This window comes from Octopus bimaculoides, chromosome 25 (assembly GCF_046866305.1).
Source record: "Octopus bimaculoides isolate indiv1 chromosome 25, ASM4686630v1, whole genome shotgun sequence".
In the NCBI taxonomy this organism is placed as follows: domain Eukaryota; kingdom Metazoa; phylum Mollusca; class Cephalopoda; order Octopoda; family Octopodidae; genus Octopus; species Octopus bimaculoides.
In genome coordinates, this window is record NC_142952.1 from 21,524,743 (window position 1) to 21,548,743 (window position 24,001).

At 38.6% G+C, this 24,001-nt stretch overlaps 1 protein-coding gene and 1 long non-coding RNA gene across 5 annotated transcripts in view; one reads left to right on the plus strand and one right to left on the minus strand.

Annotated features, from left to right (window-relative positions):
- Positions 1–736, minus strand: part of LOC106878410 (solute carrier organic anion transporter family member 2A1) — a 114,460-nt gene extending 113,724 nt beyond the window's left edge. Inside the window, exon 1 of one of the 2 annotated variants that reach the window (XM_014927618.3) lies at positions 599–736. The gene's annotated coding sequence lies outside the window, so the exon portion shown is untranslated. The remainder of the gene's footprint in view (positions 1–598) is intronic. The other variant, XM_052976333.1, reaches the window with a different exon arrangement.
- LOC149131123 (uncharacterized) lies at positions 679–23,320 on the plus strand. 3 transcript variants are annotated; one of them, XR_016238382.1, is made up of 3 exons: positions 679–799; positions 2,806–2,846; positions 22,771–23,320. It is a non-coding gene; the product is annotated as an uncharacterized LOC149131123 (long non-coding RNA). The 3 variants fall into 3 exon arrangements; XR_016238381.1 differs by lacking the exon at positions 679–799 and adding an exon at positions 1,035–1,125; XR_016238380.1 differs by lacking the exon at positions 679–799 and adding an exon at positions 1,645–1,773.
- Positions 23,321–24,001: the final 681 nt, after the last annotated feature.

The window sequence follows — 24,001 nt, forward strand, 5'->3', positions numbered from 1 at the left end:
AAGGCTGGAGGGTATATCAGCCGAAACGTTGTGTTAACAACAAACAAGATGAGGACAAATATCCGTCAAATGTAAATAATGTAAATAATTCCTTATCTCTTAAATATAGAACTGTATTCACTCAAGTCATTGGTCGGCTCGGGACTATAATAGAAGACATTTGGCCAAAGTATCACACAGAAGGACTGAACTCAAAACCACATGGTTGCAACGTGATCTACACTAGTGCTTCTCAAAGTGGTGGTCGCGGATCGGTGCCGGTCGCAAGCCATCAGCTGCCGGTACACGGCGAGTTTCCAGAATATGGCTTATTATTTTGAAAATGTAGAATGTCATATCTTTTTAAAACATTTATTATATCAAATGTTTTTTGCATAGTTTTTTCACGGACCATATTGGGCTTGAGCGGAACTCCGTTTGACACAACCTTTATTAGTGTGCAGTTTGTTAGAGATTTGGCTGCTATTCCTAGCAGATCGTGCGATGCCGTAGAGGCTTCCTCTTTAACTCCTTGCATTTGTGTGTGTGTGTGCGTGTGTTGCTTCACCCTCACTGTGAAACTTAACAGTAACAGAAAGAAAAATCACAGAAAACTTACCTCTCTTGATTATCAAAATCCAGTTGCTTTCTTCCTTTGGTTTTCTTTTACTTCCCTATATTACACAGGTATTTTATTGTTTCCGTGACTTATATATTATAATTAACAATAGTTACTGCTAATTATGGAAAATAAATGGAATAGATGTGGGTTTTGAGCAAATTGGAGTTTGGAAACTTCTGACATCAAATAAACCATCAGGTACATTAGTATTCTACTCTTTGTTCTTCTCTCTAAGATCTTCTGGTTTTCCTCTGTTTTTTGCCGGAGATCGTGAATATTTGTAACGATACCGTAGTTTTGAAATTCAACATTAAAACCCCATGTGAGTGTTGTGTGTGTGTGTGTGTGTGTGTGTTGTGTGTGTGTGTGTGTGTGTGTGTGTGTGTGTGTGTGTGTGTATGTGTGTGTGTGTGTGTGTGTGTGTGTGATCAAGATTTGTCTTACACGAATTTCCTTGAAAATGGTATTTGTCCGATTTCCTTTCGACACTTAGGACACACTTACGTATGAATGAATAAGAAATAGTATGTTACGCTCTTTTTTGCCCCCTCATTTCTCGTGCTGAACTTGCATTGTTTCCGCTGATCGTGTATGTATGTATGTATGTATGTAAGTATGTGTGTGTATGTATGTGTGTGTGTATGTATGTATGTATGTATAGCCGCCTAAAAAGAAAATTTCAATTCATTTAAAATCTTCCACATACGAAGTCCTTCAAAGCACCTACACCTACCTCAATCATGTGTGTGTGTGTGTGTGTGTGTGTGTGTGTGTGTGTGTGTGTACTTATTTTACGAAGTCCTTTAAGATGTCTATTAACGTGATGATGTTTCTTTTTCTATATTTTTAGAATATTTTAACAGCTTTTGTCTTCTCTACGTCACTTCCGAATAGCAAGATGACTGACATTATTTAAACAATTTCTACTTCAACTATCATTTAAATCCCTCCTCCGCCGGTCGTTTTTAGCCTTTACTGTTAGTCACATACAACCAGCTTAGCCAAGTAGGACAAGCATAACGACGAAGAATTAAAAAGATAAGGCAATACGTGTGTTCGTGTGTGCGCGCGCGCGCGCGTGAAGGAAATAGGCGAGGAGACCATATGACGAAAAGAAAAAATAAGTATGAAAAATAAAACTAACGGAACCTTTTGACAGGATGGACTCGTTGGTAAGGGTGGTTAGGTTGTTAACTAAGCTTTTTATGTAAATAGTTTATTTCTTGTCAAGTCATTACTGATATGCACTTACACACACATACACACATATATATATGCAAACATGTGCACACACACACACATGAGTGTGTGTTATCATATTTGTAGTAGCAACAATGTTTGGCTATAAAAGATAAAGGGGCTTTATTTGATAATATTTAATGGGGTTTCATAAAGGAGGAAAACAATTTTTTAATTATCTTTAAGGACAAACAAAAAAAAGGAAAGGCAATTGAAATACCATATAGTAAGAATGGGGAAACAAAATGTGAGGTCAACATAAAGACAAAAAATGCTCTTATGCTTTAAATCGGGAAATTGTTACGATTATTTTCACTTGGAATCGTCCGAATGTATATTTATAAACACATGCGCGCGCGCGCACAGGGAATAGAATTCCTTGTAAAAATAAAAACGGCATTAATCCCCGAAAAGATACTTTTGTCTCTAAAAACGGGACCAAAATCCAGCTGCCTTCTGGACAATCCCCTAATAGCTATAGCTGCCCTAATCAAAAGCTTTCAGTTGATCCAAATTGATAAGGGTACCACCGAATTAAGGTTTGTTACCCACCCACTCTACAATGTATTGTATGCGGTGGAAATTTCCTTGGATAAATTTGTTAAGGTTTCGCGCTGGTTAATTGCTTTACCGACTAAACTAACAAATGCCAGCCTGTTTGCAAGTACCTTTGGTAAAATATTAAACTCTACATTCAGCAAAGTTATGGGCCAAAAATGATCAATAACGTATTCTTTCTTCGTGTCGTTTCTCTTCGGTTCGACTGCCAGCTGCTGTCGACGTTCACCAAGACGTCGGCAAACAAGTTTGGCAAAGACATATAAAACTCGTGAGGCAAACAAGTTCCGCAAAGACATAAAACTCCTGAGGCAGACCATCCAAACCAAGCGATTTGCTTCTCGTACAACCACTTAACGCCTTCCTTATTTCAACTGCTGATATGTTTTTTGTTTTTTTTTGTGCAGCATTTCACATCTTCCATCGAATGCCACGGTATGCCGTTCAGGTAGGTACAAAAATCCACCATTTCTGTTTCACCGCTCGCCTGAAAAGTTAAGCAAAGTGTCGCTGGAAAGCTGCCTGCACCTAATTGAATAGTATGCGCCCATTCCAGTTCTTCGTGCCTCTTTCATCCAGCTCCTTCGAACGGCTTGCTTTCCCTCGTATCTTAGAACATGCGCCTTAGTTCTGGCAATACAACCTTCGTATTTTATTGATCCAATGCTATGCTATTCTCGTCGCAAGCACGTCGGCTATGGTACTTTTCTAATTGCGTCATTAGTTTCCACGTTATTTTATTTTCCTTAATTGCTATATTTTTGCTTAGCAAATAACCAGCTTTAGAGCACTCCACCACCGATAATTGAATATCATCCATGTCAACTACCACCTTATTAATTCACAAATATGGCCTCCGTAGGCTTTGCACACCAAACACATGTTCAGTTTCCAATGGCCGGGTATCTGTCTATAAGTTGGGTATTTATTTGTCTATAGAATTTGTCTAAGTCGACCGATGCAAGTCACCAAATTTGCGTTTTGTGAATCGATCTGTTGAAATTGTGGCCACCCTACATTATTATCAAATTTCCAATATAGATATAATCTGGATGTCTTCATAGTTGCTCGGTGTCTACATCGGCACAACGACTAGTTGTTAAGAGAATTAAAAATGCTTGAGGAATTTGTGAGGTTTTTACACTCCGTCTCCTATCGGATAGCCCTACACAATCCTTGTAGCATCATCTTAGATACTATTCTAGTCTCGTACTAGTACTAAAGAGCGGGGCAATCCCCAGAAGGCTTCTGAGAAATTCATCGGAATGTGACATAGACGGCCAATCTGAAGGCACACTTCTTTTGAATCCTTTCAGACCCGGTATCATCGACTTACCGTCCGGGTCCAGGTAGTTTGTGACCTTTACTGTGTCTATGGAGATAGTTTCTTGTATTTGTGCTCCAGTGAGAAATGCCTATTTATTAAGTGAAGGAAAATCTTGTCTGCTGTTGAGTGAGGATTGGGTAAAAACTAAATAAGCATTCTGTCTTTAGTTCTTTTGATGATTTCTTTAATGTTTTATAAGCAAGTTTGTTCAAACCCATTGCATCATTATAGTACGGTGCCGTCCTATCAAAGATTAGAAATTTCCTTGCCTACACCTTTAACAATACTACATGGGCTGTAGGATCCTACGTTAATCTAAGTTTTCATTTTGCTTCCTAAAGAGCTTACAGGAATCACTTGTTACGTCCAGGAAATTGACTACTCTACGGTTAGTAACCCTAATAATTTTTCTACCGAGAAATTTGGATGTCTATATGATATCTTTCTTGAACCTATATAACGTGTGTCAGAGAGGTAGTTATACTCCCAGGCTAAATTACACAACGAGCTCCGTTCCACATTAAAAAAATATTGTGTGTATATATATATATATATATATATATATATATATATATATATATATATATATATATATATATATGTATATATATATATATATATATATATATATATATATACCATAAGGCACGTGGTATGACATCTTGAGTTTCGGTGAATATTCACTTCGTCAGCTACTGTTGAATTAAATATGGTCACTTGTTTAGCTATGCATTTCGACTATACACCTTTTACAGGAACAGTTAGAAAATATTTTTAAAATGTTAAACTGAAAGTTTATTCCAGTTTATATATTTGTTCATTTCATTTCTTTCTTATTTATTTATTTAGCGTATTTTTCGAAGCTTCAGTTTAACTGTTTTCTGGAGAGATTTGATTCGACAATTCTGCGCGAATCAGCATTCTCACATCAACTGAATAATTGATAGAATCCTTTTAAAACAATTTATCCAAAAAATATGCTGAACTCAGGTGTTTGTATTTATTTAAGATATTAGTAAAATAGGGCAAGACCAGACACAATTGTATGGATGGATACCTATTTACGTATGTATGTATGTATGTATGTATGTGTGTGTGTGTGTATATGTATGTATGTATGTATGTATGTATGGCTTTGTATATAGAAATATTCGGATTGGTGTCCGAGGCTATAGTAGGTCCACTGGGAATGAGAGACCCCTGGTCTTTCTCTAAGGCCTCTCTCTAAGAGAGAGCTCTACTGAGCTGAATATCTTGCACTTTGCATGTCTCTGAGTTCTTGGTGTTGCTAGCAAAAGTTCTTGTGGTGCTACGCAAACCGCAGTCGACTTAAAACCCTTGCACAGGCATTGTTGGCCATTACCTTTACCACTTACCTTTTCCCTTTTTTTTAATTTAGTATAAATTTTGATCGGCCACTGACTTGGTAGCAAAGTTGTGAAGGAAAGCATCATCCTTTAAATCTTAAAAAGGTCTTGCAGATTTTTATCGTCTCGGATATTGCGATTAATTAAGGATTTCCTTCTCTCCCCAAGAACCCAAGTTCAGCTATACTTTGCTCCAGCCGTATCCTGTTGCTCTAATAATAATGGGAATGAAATTGAAAGTGTATATTGGGTACTGGATTTGCAGACTCCTTATTAATGGTCCATAGACGTCCTCTTTCTCTTGTATTTTTCAAATCAGATTGGCGCCCAGAGGGCAGCTGATTTCCGCGACAGAACAAACCTTTCATTTGTGCTCCCACACGACAATATCTGGCCAGTCGCGATTTAACTTGGTAGCTGTTTTGATTTTTTAGTTTGACCAATATTCTTCTGACCCATCGGTCTCATTATGGTCTAAATATGTATGTATATATGTATGTATATATGTATGTGTGTATATATGTATGTATATATGTATGTATATATATATGTATATATGTATGTATATATGCATGTATATATGTATATATGTATGTATATATGTATGTATATATGTATGTGTGTATATATGTATGTATATATGTATGTATATATATATGTATATATGTATGTATATATGCATGTATATATGTATATATGTATGTATATATGTATGTATGCATATATGTATGTATATGTGTATGTATATATGTATGTATATATGTATGCTTGTATGTATATATGTATATATGTATGTATATATGTATGTATATATGTATGTATATATGTATGTATGTATATATGTATGTATATAAATATGTATGTATATATGTATGTATGTATGCATGCATGTCTGTATGTATGTATGTATCCATGTATGTATGTATGCATGCATGCATGTATGTATGCATATATGTATGCATGCATCATGTATGTATGTATGTATGTATGTATAGATTTGTATGTTTTATGTATGTACTCTCATGCATATAGTTGCATATCTAGACGTGCTCATATATGTTTAAATGATAAACTTCTGGAAAATTTTACAGACTTTTACAGTTCCAGTGATGGATTGGATCTATAGTCTTCGAATTAGCTTTCTCCTTTCTGGTTTTGAAAGGCCTAATTTCCCAAGATTGTTATTTAGGCAGTATGTCATATATCACAGGGCCCCAATAATTACAGGCATAAATCTGAACTTGTAATCTGGATAGAATAACTGCAGATAACATATGTATGTATGTATGTATGTATGTATGTATGTATGTATGTATGTATGTATGTAGGTGTGTATGTCTGTATGTTATCAATCAGTTTCATTTCTGTATTTCTTGTCCATAGAGAAAGAGCCGGACTCTAACATAGATTCAAGGCTCCTTCATTGGAACTTTTATCAACATCATCTAGGTATTTGTGCATATGTGTGTGTGCAGTATTTGGTGTTAGTGTATGCGCAGATTTGTATGTTTGTTTTATGGATGCGTTTTTATGTATGTATGTATGTATGTATGTATGTATACATGTATATATGTTTGTGTGTTTGTGTGTGTGTGTGTATGTATTTATACTCTAGTAAATAATCGTAATAACAAATCGGTGTGTAATAAAACTTGGAGAAGGAAAGTGTTAACAATATGGAAATATATATATATATATTACAAGGGAGATAACTCTGGTTTAGTACGAAATTTTGATTGATCAAGCCTGGTTGGTAACGCTATATCACACATATGAATGTGTGTGTGTGTGTGTGTGTGTGTGTGTGTGTGTGTGTGTGTGTGTGTGTGTGTGTGTGTGTATGTGTGTGTGTGTGTGTGTGTGTGTGTGTGTGTGTGTGTGTGTGTGTGTGTGTGTGTGTGTGTGTGTGTGTGTGTGTGTTAGTGATTCGGCATAAGAGAACGATAGAATAAGTAGTAGGCTAACAAAGAATAAATCTTGAGTCGATTTCTTCGACTAAAGTAAAAGAATGAAAGAATAGATAGATAGATAGATAGATAGATAGATAGATAGATAGATAGATAGATATAATATCAAAAAGTTTTCGGACTAGTTATGTTTTACCATCATCTCCTTTGAACTACTCTCCTTGCACAACAATACACAGGCCCTAGCGTTCCTGCCACTTTTCGAATCCAGCCTGGAAGTCATTTTCTGTAAGCAAGTCAAGGACCTTCTGCGAATCGCTCTGGATCACGACAATGGTATTAAAACAGCAACCTTTGAGCTGCCTTTTCATCCTGAGGAACAGACGAAGCCCGCAGGTGTTAAATCTGGCGAATAGGGCGGATATGAAAGTAATACTAAGTTGTTTTGGGCGAGACACTCACGAGTGAGGAGAACTTGGTGACAGGGTGCATTGTCGTCGTGAAGAATCCATTTCTTTGCGCTCCACAGATCCGGCAGCTTTTGCCGAATGTCGTCCCTCAAACGCTCCAAAACGTCGCAGTAGAACTCTCGATTAACGGTCTGCCCTTGGGGACGAATTCCCGATGCACAGTACTGCGGATGAGCACGCTCTGAATTGAGCTGCGGCTCTGTCGTGCCTTCCTCGGTCGTGGAGATGAAAAACCTTTCCATTGTCTTGTCACCAGTCACGATCCTCGACATGAAGGATGGGTCATCAGTGGAATACTGACGGAGATCTTGACAGACTTCGACGCGATGTTTTTTTTTCTGCTCGATGGTCAGCAGCAGGGGACGAACTTGGCAGAGACACGCCGCATGTTCAATTCAGACGTTAGGGTTGCCTGCTTTTGAAGCGCACGTGCGTACGACTCATTGCCTTGTCAATGAGTAAGATTTTTTGTGTAAGATTTTTTGCGTACATGGAGGAGATGTAAACGGACCCCCACCCCCACCCCCACCGCTTAAATTTTTTTTTTTTTTACGGAATCCCACATTTTTGACTATGTAGATTCCGATTCTGGAAATAAATTTGCTTATCAAATCCACTCACAAGGCTTTGGTCGGTTCGAGGCTATAGCAGAAGGCACATGTCCAAGGTGCTACGCAGTGGGACTGAACCCGAAACCATGTTGTTAGGAAGCAAGCTTCTTACCATACAGCCACTCCTGCACCTATATTACGTAATTTTTCTAATTTTTAGAATTTTTGAGTAAACTGGCGTCGCAAATGGAAATGGTATAGAAACGTGTTTGTGGAGTGAATAAATATATATTTATACATAATTCCCATTATCCTTGTTACCCCTGCTCCCCCTACATCTGCACAGACGTTTTCATAGAAGAGTTCTTGGTAGTCGTAAGGTGTTGGTGGATCTTTACAGAGCGGTACTAGCTAGTCACCATCATAAGACAAACCACAATTAGAAAAACTATTTCATCTTTATCTTTAAGGTTTTCACAGTTGCCATACTAACATCGTATAATGACAGGAGACACAAAACCCGGGCAGGATGGCATGTAGGTATATCTGAACCCTAAATAAACCAGGCACACCAAATTTGTCAACCCATGCAATCCAATTCTCAAGGACTAGAAACATACAACACTGATGATGCATCCTAGGGCATCCATGAGTTGTATCTATTTATCTATCTATCTATCTATCTGTCTGTGTGTATGTGTGTGTGTGTGTGTGTGTGTGTGTGTGTGTGTGTGTGTGTGTGTGTGTGTGTGTGTGTGTGTACATATATATATATATATATATATATATATATATATATATATATATATATATATATATATATATATATGAGACCAAAGTGTACGTACGCCGCTATATGTATATAAAAAAGGAATACAAAAAATGGGACAAGAACGGAACAGGCGACAACAAAACATCCAGACAGTTAGATGATATAAAGAGGGACAAGAAAAAACAAGGACGGGTGATTCAGAGTTTTCTTTCGTCAATCGAGTTCCAGATTATCTTTGCAGTTTCGGCTGGTTACACTCGTTCGAGTCTCTTATTCTTTCATTCTTTCTTTCAGCCTCTTCCCACGTACATCGTTCTTTCCACTCTTCTTTCTTTCTCTCTCCCTCTCTCACACTTCCTGGCCTTCCCTTCATTCTCACCTTCCCTCCTCTTTCACTCCACTCTGTCCCTTTTCTTTTTTCTCGTCCCTTCCCAATTCTTCTATCCCTCTGCCTCTACCTTTCTCCTCTCCTTCCACGTGACTGGTATTCGGCCAAGCCTGACCTTTCTTTCTTAGTTCAACTACCATCCATGCTTGTCATCTCTTATGTACCTGCCGTAAGGTTTCACTTCCACACACGCTAGCTCAATTTAATTCGTCCTTAGTCGAAAGACACCTGTTGTTAATGTCCTGTTGTTTGCATTTGTATTTGTGTACCATTTCGCCGTTTTTTTCCGTCCTTGTTTTTGTATACATTCGGTGTTTTCTTCCAAGGAATCTAGTGCTCTTAGCTTAGATTTTCCTTTGGGCTGGCCAGATTGGAGCAGTCTCGAGTATAACCAGCCGAAACTGCAAAGATAATCTGGAACTCGACTGACGAAAGACAACTCCGAAAGACCCGTCCTTGTTTTTTCTTGTCCCTTTTTGTATCATTTAACTGTCTGGATGTTTTGTTGTCGCCTGTTGCGTTCTTGTCCCACTTTTTGTATTCTTATATATATATATATATATATATATATATATATATATATATATATATATATATATATATATATATATATATATATATATATATGAGTGAGAGAGAGAAAATAGAATAAGAAATAGAAAGTCCTTGGTACACTATTATTTATTTTAAAATAAATAAAATTAGCTTTTCTGATAATTTTTCCACTTTAATAATTAGATGTTTATAAGTTATTAGGTGCCTACAAAAAGTAGATACGAGTTTTTCGCTTAAGAACAGTTTTCAAACTGATATTTTAGAGTTTTTTTATCCATTATGTAGGTAGGACTGTTTAATTACAAACACACACACACACACACACACACATATTTATATATGCCGTAGGTCTTTAACTCTTTAATGGAGTCGGAGAGGCGCGCAGTCGTGACGTTGGCATCTTGGGTACTTCTGTAGACCTGGCGCACCTCATCCCACTCCAAGTCTGACCTCAGACAGAAAGAAGTTAGAGATTGAGAATAATCGGCCCCTAGTACTTTATCAAAATCATCTTCCTTCAATTTTGTTTCCATTTCTTGCGGAGTGTCTTCCCAGCATCTAGGACAAAGAAACTCACTGTATACATTGGTAGGCCATTAAAGTAAACACACCAGATTGTTCATTTACAAAGTCATGTAATAGAAAAAAAAGAAAAGAAAGATAGAGGAAAGAAGGTAAAAAATAAAACAAAGGAAATAAGGGGGAAAGGGAAGAAAATTCACAGCGACAAAACTCTTCTCAATACGTGTGACGTACCAGTTAAGACAATTTTTTGCACTTCCTGCGTGGATGGTAAGCCAGGGATCATCCTAGAATAATTTTCAGTTCCTTTTTTTGATCATTCCAAGTACTCCTACAATCACTGGTATTGCAACCGTCTTGAGATGCCACATTTTCTCAATTTCAATTAGCAAATCTTTATATTTTCTGAACTTATCAAACTCTTTTGCCGAGATTTTATGATCACAAAAATGCTCATGTCAACCAATAAACAGATTTTATTGCTTTGGTCTTTCACAATAATATCTGGTTTATTAGCTTTAATGGTCCGTTCTGTATATACTGGAAAGTCCCAAAGAATCACTACATTTTCCCCTGTTACAGCCCCAGGATGGTGCTTGTACTATTTGTCAGCAATTTTGATTTTATAATGCTGACATGTTATCCAGTGTAGATTTATGCTCTACTGGTGCTAAAACCTTACACCCAAAGATTAGGTGGTCGACTGTTTCAATCTCATCGTTGCAGTCTCAGCACTTTGGGTCTACTACATTTTACATCACAGAAGCTTGGTAGTTCGGGGTCAATAAGTTCTGATCTTGAGTTGCCTTCGCTCTCTGCCTTTAACTCTGAGCTCTGTAGTCACTGATAGGTGTGCTTCTGGTCTACATCAGCTTGTTTGCTATGGGCCACATATTTGGCATGCAGAGGTTTTTTTCCTACCTATCAGCCAATTGTTCAAATGCTTATTGCTTTGCGCTTGATTTCACCTTCTTTGCAACAATTTCCACACTTCCATCATGCTGTTCAATCTGGATATTATGCATGAACGTACTAGTAATTGTTTTGCTCCCCTTCATGACAGAACGAAGCTTCATACGCTGTCGTTTCGAGATATTTGGCCAGTCCAATTGTCGTGGTTTTGTAAAAGATTTCAAACTGGATCAAGCCTTGACCTCCTTGGGCTTTGGGAAGGTAAAGACGATCTGCGTCTGCCTTAAGTCAGCAGCTTATGGATTTTTCTGTCAATCTTCCTTATTTCGCTCGTATTTCAGTTCAACACATTGAAGCTAAATAACAACTGGAACTACTAAGGGGTTTATGGTTAACACCTTGTTACGTGCAGTTAACTCTGATTTTAAGATTGCTCGAACTCTTCTGTAACATTCCTCCTTGAACTTCTCTTCCATGCTTACATGCTGAATGCCATATCCCTCATTTATTCCGAGGTATTTGTAAGTTTGTTCCTACTCAAATTATTTTATAACTGTGTCAACATCTAATTCCACTGAATGTGAGGTCTTCAGTTTCCTCTTTCTGGAAAGTGGCCTTGGTACATTTATCAAACCAAATTCTATCCGATATCATCATTGAATGCGTTCACAGTACGCAATAGACCTTCAAGCTCATTATTGTCGTTGCCATAGAATTTTAAGTCATCCATGTAAAATAGGTGACTTATTTTCTTGTCATCAATTTTATACCTATACCCTGTTCTGTTAAGTTCATTTTATGGGGTATCAGGGCTAAGCAAAAAAATTAGAGGTAAAAGCATCACCATGGAAAATGCTACACTTGATATAAATATTGTTTGTATTCTGTACTCCAGTAGAGTGGTATAATTGAAGATTCGTATTCCACTCTGTATTATTATTTTTTTTCCCTATCATTCAGAATAGCCAAATTATTTTTGTATATTCTCCATAGTTGATGCATTCATATTTATATGTCTCTAAATCAAAAGATCGCCTTAATATTTTCGATTTTCATTTTGTTTTCTATATTTTTAATTTATTCCCTTAATATTTTTCTGATATCGCAGGCGGCGAGCTGGCAGAATTGTTACCGCGCCGGGCAAAAACGCTTAGCACCATATCATCTGTCTTTACGTCGCTGGCGTTCATTCTGCCTTTTATCCTTTCGGGTTTCAATAAAATAGTAGCAGTTGGTCGAAGTAGTCGACTTGCTTCCCCTCACCCCCGAACTTTCTGTCTTTGGGCCAAATTTGAAAGCAATATTTTTCGATGTTGCTATTGAATTTGTTCTTAATTTTCGATTTTATAAATATTTTTGTTTCTATCGTTAATGCATTTTCCCGGTGAATAACAATTTGTTGTTATTTTGTTGTAGTTTAAGATGGAATATTATTTAGTCGATGAAACTGCAAAGTTTGATATTCCATGCACAACAGTCTTTAGTAGTTGAGTGAGATCTCTTCTAACATTTGTTTAGACATTTTTGTTGTTCATATTCATGTTGTTGTCGTTAAAGCTTGTATATCAACATGGCTGATGTTGTTTACTGCACTATTTCTATTGTCGCAAAATAACTTTCTATTGATGAATTTTACTTCAGTAATTTATCACTTTTTACGTTTGCTGGTGATTTTCCGAGACCTTTAGCATTCAGTTTGGTTGATCTTTACTGGTTTTTAACAATTTTTTGGCGATTATGAGCTGTTATTTCAGCGACTGTTTACAACAATAAGTTCCTGATCGTAAATAGATCGTAAATGGACTATTTTCACTTGTTTCAGTCAATGGGTTGCGGCAATGCGGAGGCATTGCCAAGAAGGGTTTTAGTCGGCCAAATCGACCCCAGAACTTATTTTAAAATGTGCTACTTATTATAACTGTCTCTTTTGCTAAGCTACGGGGACGTAAATAAACTAACGCCATTTGACAAGAGGTGGTATGGACAAAGACAAATACACATACATACATACATACATAAGACAGGCTTCCACAGTTTCCGTCGACAAAATTCACTCAAAAGGCATTGGTCGATCAAGGGTTATTGTAAAAGACACTTGCCGATGGTGCCGCGCAGTAGGAGTGAACCCGAAACTGCGTTGTTGCAAAGCGAGCTTCTTAACCACATAGCTATACCTGCACCTAAAAAATAAAACAAAACAATCGAAAAAATATCGAAACAAAAATGAAACTCAAGTTCTATCAAAAGCAGCAACACATTTTAATTGCAGTTAAAATAATCTTTTCTGCAAAATGATTTGAACCGTTAGACCCGGAGAGAAAGCAGAGTTCTAAAACCTCACGGATAGTCATAGCATTGCTTCAAGTTTATACAAACTATGAAATACATTATTCCCTTTCAATTATATTTTCGCTGAAGCGTCTGTGCGCTTTTTCGTTTGCTGAGTTCCATGAAGATGAAACAATTTTAAAGTAAGTTATTTTTATGGAAACGAAATCCTTAATCCGTAATCCTTAATTTGTTGTTAATCTCTATTTTCTATCACTTTGATTAACTCTGGTAGCAGACCTATGTAGAAGTGGCAGAGGTGTGGCCAAACTATTTGGCTTAGTATACCTGTATGATGAAATGAAGTTGGTGTACATCGCTGTTAACAGTTCTCGCATTTCCTTTTAGTGTTAATCAGATTATATTCTCATAGAATATCCAATATGCCACGGAAAACTCAGCTGTCTGAAACTCAGAAAAGAAACGTTTCCAAAGAAAAGAATGAAAGAAATGTTGCTGTATTGGCAAAGACACAACGCCTAAATGAATTTTCTCTCCTTCGAATAAAAGAAAGCTTAAAAACTAATGATGAAGAAGCAATACGAGGCGTTGCTTCTGAGGCACCAATTGCACTCCCAAGTACATCTGCAGAAAATAGGGGTAAAGTATCAGCTCAAAATAATAACAGTAATGAATCACCAGATATTACAGACATGGAATCTAGCGCAATCATAGTATCTAAACTCAGCCGTGTGGTTTTTCTGCCAGAAAAAATTGTCCATATTCTTTCGATCAAGATCGGCTTTATGTCAAAGTAAAAATGTCTCCAACACCTACTCAGAATCTGGCGAGTGGAAAATGCTCCTGAGAGTGAAGTACAAAGATGCCTTGGGCGTGTGTGGCAACAAAAGATCCACATCATCCGAAGAAAGAAATTTGGAACTATTGAAGTGAAATTTGGGACGGTAGAAGAAGCTAGATGTAATTCTCCAACCACCCTGAGGAACAACAACTTTTTCTTAATCCCCAGCTATCACTTGCCAAGATTAGGGTGTTGAATGTTCCGCCAGAAATATATATTACCTGATTAGTGGCGGCGGTCTTGGCAGGTTTAGAAGAAGACGAAGTCAGAATATTAGAGCTCAAGAAACTACCTAAGCAAAACTGGTTAGGGTTAGGTATGGAACTGACCTTGCAATGCAGGCAGGCCCATATCGACCAGCTGCCCGATCTAATCGATCTCGCGGATGGTACTCACCTGTCAGTGTTTGTGGAGCGTAGAAAGCCAAAATGCCACACATCTGGATCTGTAAATCACTTAAAGGCTTTATTCCCTAAAACAAGGAATAGTAAAGTCCCACTGCTACCAGTGAATGATGGATTTTATAATTCAAGACAAAAACAAAATAGAGACAGAGTGAAAGGAATTTGAGGAATTCATCCTCAAAACCCCCAAGGACAGACATTTAATTAGAACATTGTCAAACGTTTATAAAACTATAACTGAAAAATTCCTAGGTAGTGTGGGGATTTTAAAAACATCTGTTGATAAAAGGCTATTAGAAAAGCCTTTTAAAAATTTTTCACCAGTAGAAAGGCCCGGAACTTCCGGGCTTCTCGAAATCCAAAGTGAGTAACCTCATTTTCTTTGTCCGACTAGCATGGCTGTTCTGAGAATGGGATGTGTGAATGTGCGTGGCCTGGGATCAGCTTGGAAGCAAGGTCACTTGCTCGACGATCTCAGGTCACTCGATTTAGGTGTAGCTGCCATTAGTTAAACAAGGATGGCCGGAAAACACGCTCTAGCATCCATTTTCGAGGACTACGAGGTATTCTCATCTTGTTATCTATTGGGGACAGGTGGCGGTGTAGCAGTTCTACTCCGGAAATCCTTAGATCTCCAAGTACGAGCTATCTTCATGGACCCACATGGTAGGATGGTGGTCCTGGACGTGAAAGGCAGCGAATGTGGCGCCTTTAGACTGGTGGCGGTTTATGCCCCAACAGGGGCTGGAAGGCCAGATTTCTTCAGGCGTCTTGAAACATTCTTGGGAACATCTCGCATTTTAGTACTAGTGAAGGAATTGGAATAGTATTTTGAACGCACAGGACTGTCTGGGTTTAGTACATAGTAGAAGTAGGTGTAAAAGCCTCGAAAACCTGTTCAGGACTTTCCAGCTTTCTGACAGGTACCGACTGGATTTCCCTGATGTGCCATTATGGATATGGAGCAACCAAAGCAGGTCATCCAGATCGTATTTAGATAGAGTATTTCTTAGGTCAGAGGATAGGGATAGCATAGGTTGTCCACAATTTAAATTGGTTGGCTACACAGATTACAAATTTGTGAAATGCCCAGTCGATTTAGTTAGGACCCGTAGACAGGGACCCGGTTACTGGAAGTTGAATGTGTCCGTATCGGCTCACAAAGACTACAGGGACCGGATTAGCGAACTAGTTAAGCGGCAGTTGACGGGGGCTATCGTCAACAACCGGGGGTGGATCGCTCTGAAAAGAGCGATTAGAGTAGAATCGATAGAGTTTAGCAAAGACTTGGCAATAGAAAGAAATAGATTGGAAGCAGAACTAGTTAGCAGACTAGAAGAGGCTGTTAGTAATGGCATTGCTGCCGACGTGTTAGCGGCAAGAATGGCTTTTGACCATTTCTTTGAGGCGAAACACGAACGGTGCGTTGTCAGAGCTAAGGCTCGTGCACTAAGACACGAAGGAACTAAAGCTGTCCGATGGGCCTGAACGGTACAGACGCGACGTGGAAACAAAACCACGATCAAGTATTTGACGGATCGGGACGGGCATGAGATGCTCGGTTCTGAGCAGATGTGTGCGGCTTTCCAGTAGCACTTTACGCGGCTGTTTGGGGAGAGTGATCGGTCGACGACGGTAGCAAACTTTACTTCGTACCTAGATGGCCTGCCACGGCTCTCGGTGATGGACGCGAGATTCTGCGAAGTGCTGAGTTTAGCCTCTGAAATATGGGAGGCGATGAGCGATTGCACAAGTCGCAAATCACTCGATTTGGATGGTCTGCCCTACGAATTCTGTTTTCATGGCAGATTTGTTTGGCAACCTCTTGACAGATGTCTACAGTAACTGGCAACAGAACGGGAGAATTCCTATTGCTGTTAGCCGAGGTGTGGTAACACTGCTTAGAAAGGACGTCGACAATGGGGACGTGCTATGAATTTTCGGCCCATAACTCTTCTAAACACAGAGTTTAAGATTTTGGCCAAGGCATTAGCGAAAAGTTTGGCGCTTGTCGTTGTCGGAGAGGTACAAACATGCGCAATCCCGAATAGGTCTATCCACGACAACCTCCATCTTATGCGATACATCGTAGAGAGGGCTGGGACTAAAGTTGGCTTCGGTGGGGCCCTAATCAATTTAGATCAGTCGAAAGTTTTCGACAGGGGAGAACATCGCTACTTGAAAGCCGTCCTTAAAGTGGTCGGTTTTGGACACGTTTTCAGAGGCTGGATTGTTGCAATGCACAGCGGCACCTGCTCGATGGTCAAAGTAAATGGCCAAATATTGGAACCGTTTAGTATTGCACGTTCAGTTCGTCAAGGTTGCCTACTGTCATCTCCTCTGTATGTGCTGGCTCTCGAGCCACTGCTGCGGAATTTGGAACAGCTAAGAGGTAGTAGTGCGCCTTATAAAGCCATCAAATACGGTGTATTTTCTTTTATTTTTTTATTTGTTTCAGTCATTTGACCGCGGCCATGCTGGAGTACCACATTTAGTCGAACAAATCGACCTCAGGACGTATTCTTTGTAAGCCTAGCACTTATCCTATCGGTTTCCTTTGCTGAACAGCTAAGTTACGGGGACGTAAACACACCAACATCGGTTGTCAAGCAATGGGGGGGGGGACAAACACAGACACACACACACTCACACATGCATATATATATATATATATATATATATATATATATATATATATATATATATATACTCTTACTCTCCTTTTTACTCTTTTACACACACAGACACACATAGACATATACATATATACGACGGGCTTCTTTCAGTTTCCATCTACCAAATCCACTCACAAGGCTTTGGTCAGTCCGAGGCAATAGTAGAAGACACTTGCCCAAGTTTCCACGCAGTGGGACTGAACTCAGAACCATGTGGTTGGTAAACAAGCTGCTTAACACACAGCCACTCCTGCGCCTATATCTGTAAATATAATATGTGACAATGATTCGGTAGCCACGATGAAACTCCGAGTTTCGGATGTCGGGACAGAAACCCACGCCAGCATCTCTTCAGTTATCGGGCCATCGAAAAAAATGCTATGAAAATGACTGAATTTAGACAAGTGGCGGGCTCTAAGCTGCTTTTCCAGATGAGCCATTTTTCCATATCACAAAGACCGCACTTTTATCATGGCTACCGAATAATTGTCTCATATTATATTTACAGATAAAATCCTCTATTTACATAATATCGAGGTATCTTTCATTCTTTTGTTGTCTTGCCATTTCTATCAATATATATATATATATATATATATATATATATATATATATATATATATATATATATATATATATATGTATGTATGTATGTATGTATGTATGTATGTACGACGGGCTTTTTTCACTTTCAGTCAACCGCTATGTGGAACTGAACCCGGAACCATGTTGTAAGCAAGCTACTTACCACACAGCCACTATTGCGCCTACACACTTGTGTGTGTGTGTGTGTGTGTGTGTGTGTGTGTGTGTGTGTGTGTGTGTGTGTGTGTGTGTGTGTGTGTGTGTGTGCGTGAATAGATAGCGATTTTCGGCCATAAGATGGCGAATGACATTTTCATAAATGGTGAATCATTTATGTGGGCTTGGAATGAGAAATTATCCAAGACTCCTACAGAATTTATTTGACATCCAATATCACAGCTACATAACGAAGTAAAATTGCATGTACACCATGTTGGTCGGCTATTTATTTATTTATTTTATAAGTTGAAGCATAGCGTCTTTGGTTACAGGTTTCCAGCGGGTCGGTCACTTACTCACTACATTTCTGATAGCAAAAGAGTGATACGGATGTGTTTGTAACTCACTTCAGAACATATATCTCAGGAGACATGGAAGAATATACTTGTTTAAAGAGCCAAGAAGTAGGATTGACTACCATGCGAGTTTGTGAAGCGAAGTACTGAACCATATAACTGTGTATGTGAGAGAGTGGGGTGTAAGAGAGAACTCATAACTATAAATTCTCTTTGACCGTCTCTCTCTCATCCCTATCCTTCTTTCCCTCTCTTAAATACTCTCTCTCATCCTCCCCTCTCTCATTGCAAGCTTCTATTATTTATTACGAAGAATTTACACGGGATACATTGAATATTCAAGAAAACAGTTTAACGTGAAAGAACAGTTATTTAAAGTGATATCTCGTAGATAAAACAATGAGAACTATCACGAACGAAGCATTTAAGGTAGTTTGTGATTTCTTCTGTTATAATATAAATATTAACAAGAAGAGAAAGGTATCTCTAGGAAGAAATAATATGAAGGGGAAAGGTGATGTATGGATGTTGAAAATAATAAACTGAATATTATCATATTGGTTTCAAATTTTGGCACAAGACCATCAATTTTGGGGGAGGGGTTAAGGTCGATTACATCGACCCCAGTGCTCAACTGCTACTTATTTTCTCGACACCGAAAGGATTAAAGGCAAAGTCGACCTCGGCGAAATTTGAACTCAGAACATGGAGACGGATGAAATGCCGCAAAGCGTTTTGCCCGCTGTGCTAACGATTCTGCCAGCTCGCTGCCTTACTGAATATTATCATATTGCAAGTAAATACAATATTAGATAATATTACCTTCATAGGACATTCAAACCTTTTTGACATACAATATTAAACAAATATTTCAAAACGTTTTGAAGGCGGATGACCTAGAGGTTACGGTGTTTAACTACATTCTTTTCAAAATCGCTTGGTGTAGAATATGATGCTTTCACACCGTGTTTGTTAATCAGCCATTGGAAGCTTCCAGTACAAACCATTGAATGTGACCTGTTTGTGACATGTTCTCCTAAACAAATATAACTTTTAGCACCTTTATTTATATACAAGCTTTAATGAATCCTAGCCATAACTAATATTTATTAGCGACAGAGGCAGTATTAATGACGAGAGGTAATATTTATCTCCACTTAAATGTGGATGTTGTGTTAGAACAACTATGCTGCAGTGGTTACCATGAGTAGTTACCACTGCAGTAATTACCACTTGTTTATATCACTAACGGGGAGACAAATCTCCGCTGCATCAAGTGCCGAGGCCACCAGATCACGTGATTTCCACCTTCCTTAGTCTTGTCAATGATGGACGCCCGACCGCTAGAGATAGCAGCGACTCGTTGCCACCAGCGATATATAGAATAACAGTGTCAGAACAGGCGCTGGTGTCGTCATTGACCAGTGGGCTTGTATGTCTTCCCGCTAGCGATATAAACAGGAATGCATTTTTTCTCATGGTAACTACCGCAATACTGTTTGTTTCTAACAAAGCATTCACGTTGAAGTGGGGATAAATATTATCTAACAACAACATATACAACCAACAATTCTTTTAGACATACAAATTATCAAAAAATATAGCTTTAACTCAGACCAGAAGAAAATGTCTTTACTATCTCTTCCTTTGTATCCCCACCCTTTAAACGTTTGTTTTCGACATCTCTTTTGTATCTTTTTGTACTAAATTAAACAAGCAATAAAGATACTTCTTTACACACCACAAAGCACACTAAAACATGACCCCCACCACACTTTGCAGCTGCATTACTCCTTCCACAAAAGGAACGCCAAATAATTATATATAAAATCTAGGAAAAAAAACCATGGTGAAATAGTAGAGTTCTCATAATGTTGGATGCAATCTATTGCGCTCTTTCTCCTGCACACATCATTTTAACCACTATAGACATCAGCAAGGCTTTTAGATCCGTTCCCCACTATTTACTCACATAGAAACTTCCTACATTGCTTAAATCCTCCTAAAGAAACAACAAAAAATGCTGAGGAAACTACGTCAGGTCATCGAGCTTATAAAGTGTACTACATCAAATTTGTCGATGGAGTATGTCAAGAATACTCACTGGATTCATAGCCAAAGATCGAAACCTAGATCTCCATGTTAGTTTCTGTTGTTTTGGGGATTTGCTCTTCGATTTATTAGTTCAACCTGTGAAATTCACCACTATCAGAGGAGAGACTAGAGTTGAAGTTTGATAAACCCTTTCATTCCCATTGTCATTAGTTTCAAATTTTGGTATAAGGCTAGCAATTTAAGGGCAAGGGGTAAGTCGATTACCTAGACCCCAGTGTTCAACTGATACTTCCTTTATTGACCCCGAAAGGATAAAAGGCAAAGTCGACCTCGGTGGAATTTGAACTCAGAACGTGAAGTTGAACGCAATGCCGCTAAGCATTTTGTCAGGCGTGCTAGCGATTCTACCAGCTCGACACCTTAACTCCCATTGTCATTGACCTAGTTCAACTTTAGCACAGCTTTATATTGAGATCCATGGTGAAAAATATTTTCTTTTCCTTCGACCACATGCAGACAGTTTATTTCTATCATCGTGGAAGTCAGAGACATAGGTTTCACAGTAACTTCGCGCGAGCTTTGCATGATTCACATTTCTCTTCCTCCCTCTACAAACATTTACAAGAGATTCTCTATCAAAACCGACTCCAACTCCTCGCGGTTATGAACCATCAGAATAGTTCCTTAAAATCTCTAATAATTCACTTCTTGTTATTTCTTTAACTATGCAACATGCAATCTTTCTCAGCGTCTCTTCTAACTTACAACATTTCCACTGTGCCAGATCTGAACCTGCCACAATCCACCAGTTACAACTATATCTTTATAAGTACTACAGGCATTTGTCCTCTCAGTCGCTCTTTTCATCTTAAATCTATAAACTCTTCCCTCATCTCTACAAAGCATGCAGACAGCCTCATATACATGCGACATCATACTCACATCCTCTCACTATTCTACATCACTGTAACACAGCAATTTCAGTCCGACATAAATCACAGACAAACCAGGCTTCAAAATGACAAACAGACAGGGCCAACTAACTCTACTGTTTCCCTTCTTATAAGCAACATTAGACAATTTCACATGCAACCGACCATAGCACTCAACAGCACAAACAGCGCGCACACACACGCACACGCACACGCACACGCACACACGAAGACGCACGCACACGCACACGCACACGCGCGCATAAACACGTACCCACTGGCGCAAGCATGGCTGTGAGGTTAAAGAGCTCGTTTTGCAACCATGTGATTTCGAGTTCAGTGCCCCGGCACAGCAGCCTGGACAAGTGTCTTCTGCTATAGCCTCGGATCAACCAATGCTTTGTGAGTGAATTTAGTAGATGAAAACTGTGAAGAAGCCCATTGTATATGTATATACCTACGTATGTATGTGTATATGTATGTATGTATGTCAGTTTTATTTCTAGATCTCCTGCCTATAGAGAAAGAGTCGGTTTCTAACCTAGATCCAAGGTTCGTTCATTAGAATTTCAACAACGTGTATGTATGTATGTGTGTATGTATGTATGTATGCAAATCAAAAATTATGAAAATAACAACAAAAGTCAGAAGGCCGTACACATAGAATGTTTTACATTGATGTTCAGTTTAAGATGGAAAAAGAAGGGGTGTATAACGTTTCGAGCATGGAGAGAGGAAAGGTCCGGAGAGAAGGAAAAAAACAGTCCAATAAAAGCGCGTGAGTGGTTACATGAGTGGTTAGATGAGTCTGACAGTGAGCCCTCTTTCCACCAGAAACAAGGTGTGGGTAATCACCAATATCTTTGTCGATGTGGTTGCTCCATGGCAGATCACCACAATTTTCTTTATAAATTTAAGCGCTTCATTTCAGATTGTGATACTCAAAGTCTCTGGTGTGAACAAATATTTTCCAGACTATGCTTTATACTTCTAGAGTCATGGGGGTTGAAAATAAGGGAAGTATTATATACATGCACGATGCATCATAGAATAAAGAATAAAACATAACAAATACCACAGTTGATATAATCTAATATCAATCTTATATTTAAGATACATATGAAAATTACAAAATACTCTTTTTTTTCTGTTTTTTGTTTTTTATAGCAATGTATTCCCTTACAGTTTTGTCACATGAAAGCTTCCTTGCAATATCATTTTCTAGCGACACTATTCATAAGGAACTTAAACACTCTTCTGTTATGGTAGACCGAAATTTATGAGGAATTCTTTTCTACTTCACAGTTCGTGGTAGGCATTGACAAGTACAGCTTAAGTACAGTGGTAATATTAGGGAGCACTCAAATTCCGCCAAGGTTGATTTTTCCTTTCATCCTTTCGGGGTCGATAAATTAAGTACCAGTTGCGTACTTAAGCAAGGACTACTTCCGATGTATTCACACGATAACATAACGAAAAATGAGTTTTTATTCATGGAAGATGGGGCTCCATGCCACAAAGCGAAAAGGACTCAACAATGGCTGACTGAAAATGGGAGCAAAAAGCTTCCTTGGCCGAGCCAATCTCCTGACATGAACCCAACTGAAAATCTTTGGAACATACTAGATAGAGCTATACAAAAAAACTCGACAGAAATCTAAAGATGAATTGTTACGATTGTTGTGTGGAAAGTGGGCAGAAATTCCACAAGTTCATCAGTTCAATGCCAAAAAGAGTTTCTGATTTAAAAATTGCAAAGGAAATGTCAACTAAATACTAAAGTATGTAGTCCTACCTATCGATTACATTTCAATTGTTCGCTTTGCATATTAAATAAAAGATTTTGAAAATTAAAGGTGTCTATTTACTTCCTGCATGTCTGTGTATATATATTTTTTTCCTGGTGAAGGCCGGTTAATGGGGGTTAACCTGGGTTTCTCGTCCATAAAGAGTTTAACTTTATGGCGTATCATCAGACCCCAAGACCTGTTGGCCTATGACCACTTTAAAATATTTTTTAAAGAGAGTCTTAGGCCAACAGGTCTTGAGGTGTAACAGTACGCCGTAAAGTTAAACCCTTTGTGGACGGGAAACTCAGGGTAACCCCATAAACCGGCCTTCATAAGGAAAAAATATAGACTGGTCTATAGTGTGCTTCTTCTTCGGATTTATGTTTTCTAAAAACTATAAATATATATATATATATATGTGTGTGCGTGTGTGTGTGTGTGTGTGTGTGTGTGTGTGTGTGTGTGTGTGTGAAGCACAATGGCCCAGTGGTTAGGGCAGCGGACTCGCGGTCGGAGGATCGCGGTTTCGATTCCCAGATCGGGCGTTGTGTGTGTTTATTGAGCGAAAACACCTAAAGCTCCACGAGGCTCCGGCAGGTGGTCGTGGCGACCCCTGCTGTAGTCTTTCGCCCCAACTTTCTCTCACTCTTTCTTCCTGTTTCTTGAGTAAAGCTGCGATGGACTGGTGTCCCGTCCAGCTGGAGGAGAACACATACGCCATAGAAACCGGGAAACCGGGCCCATGA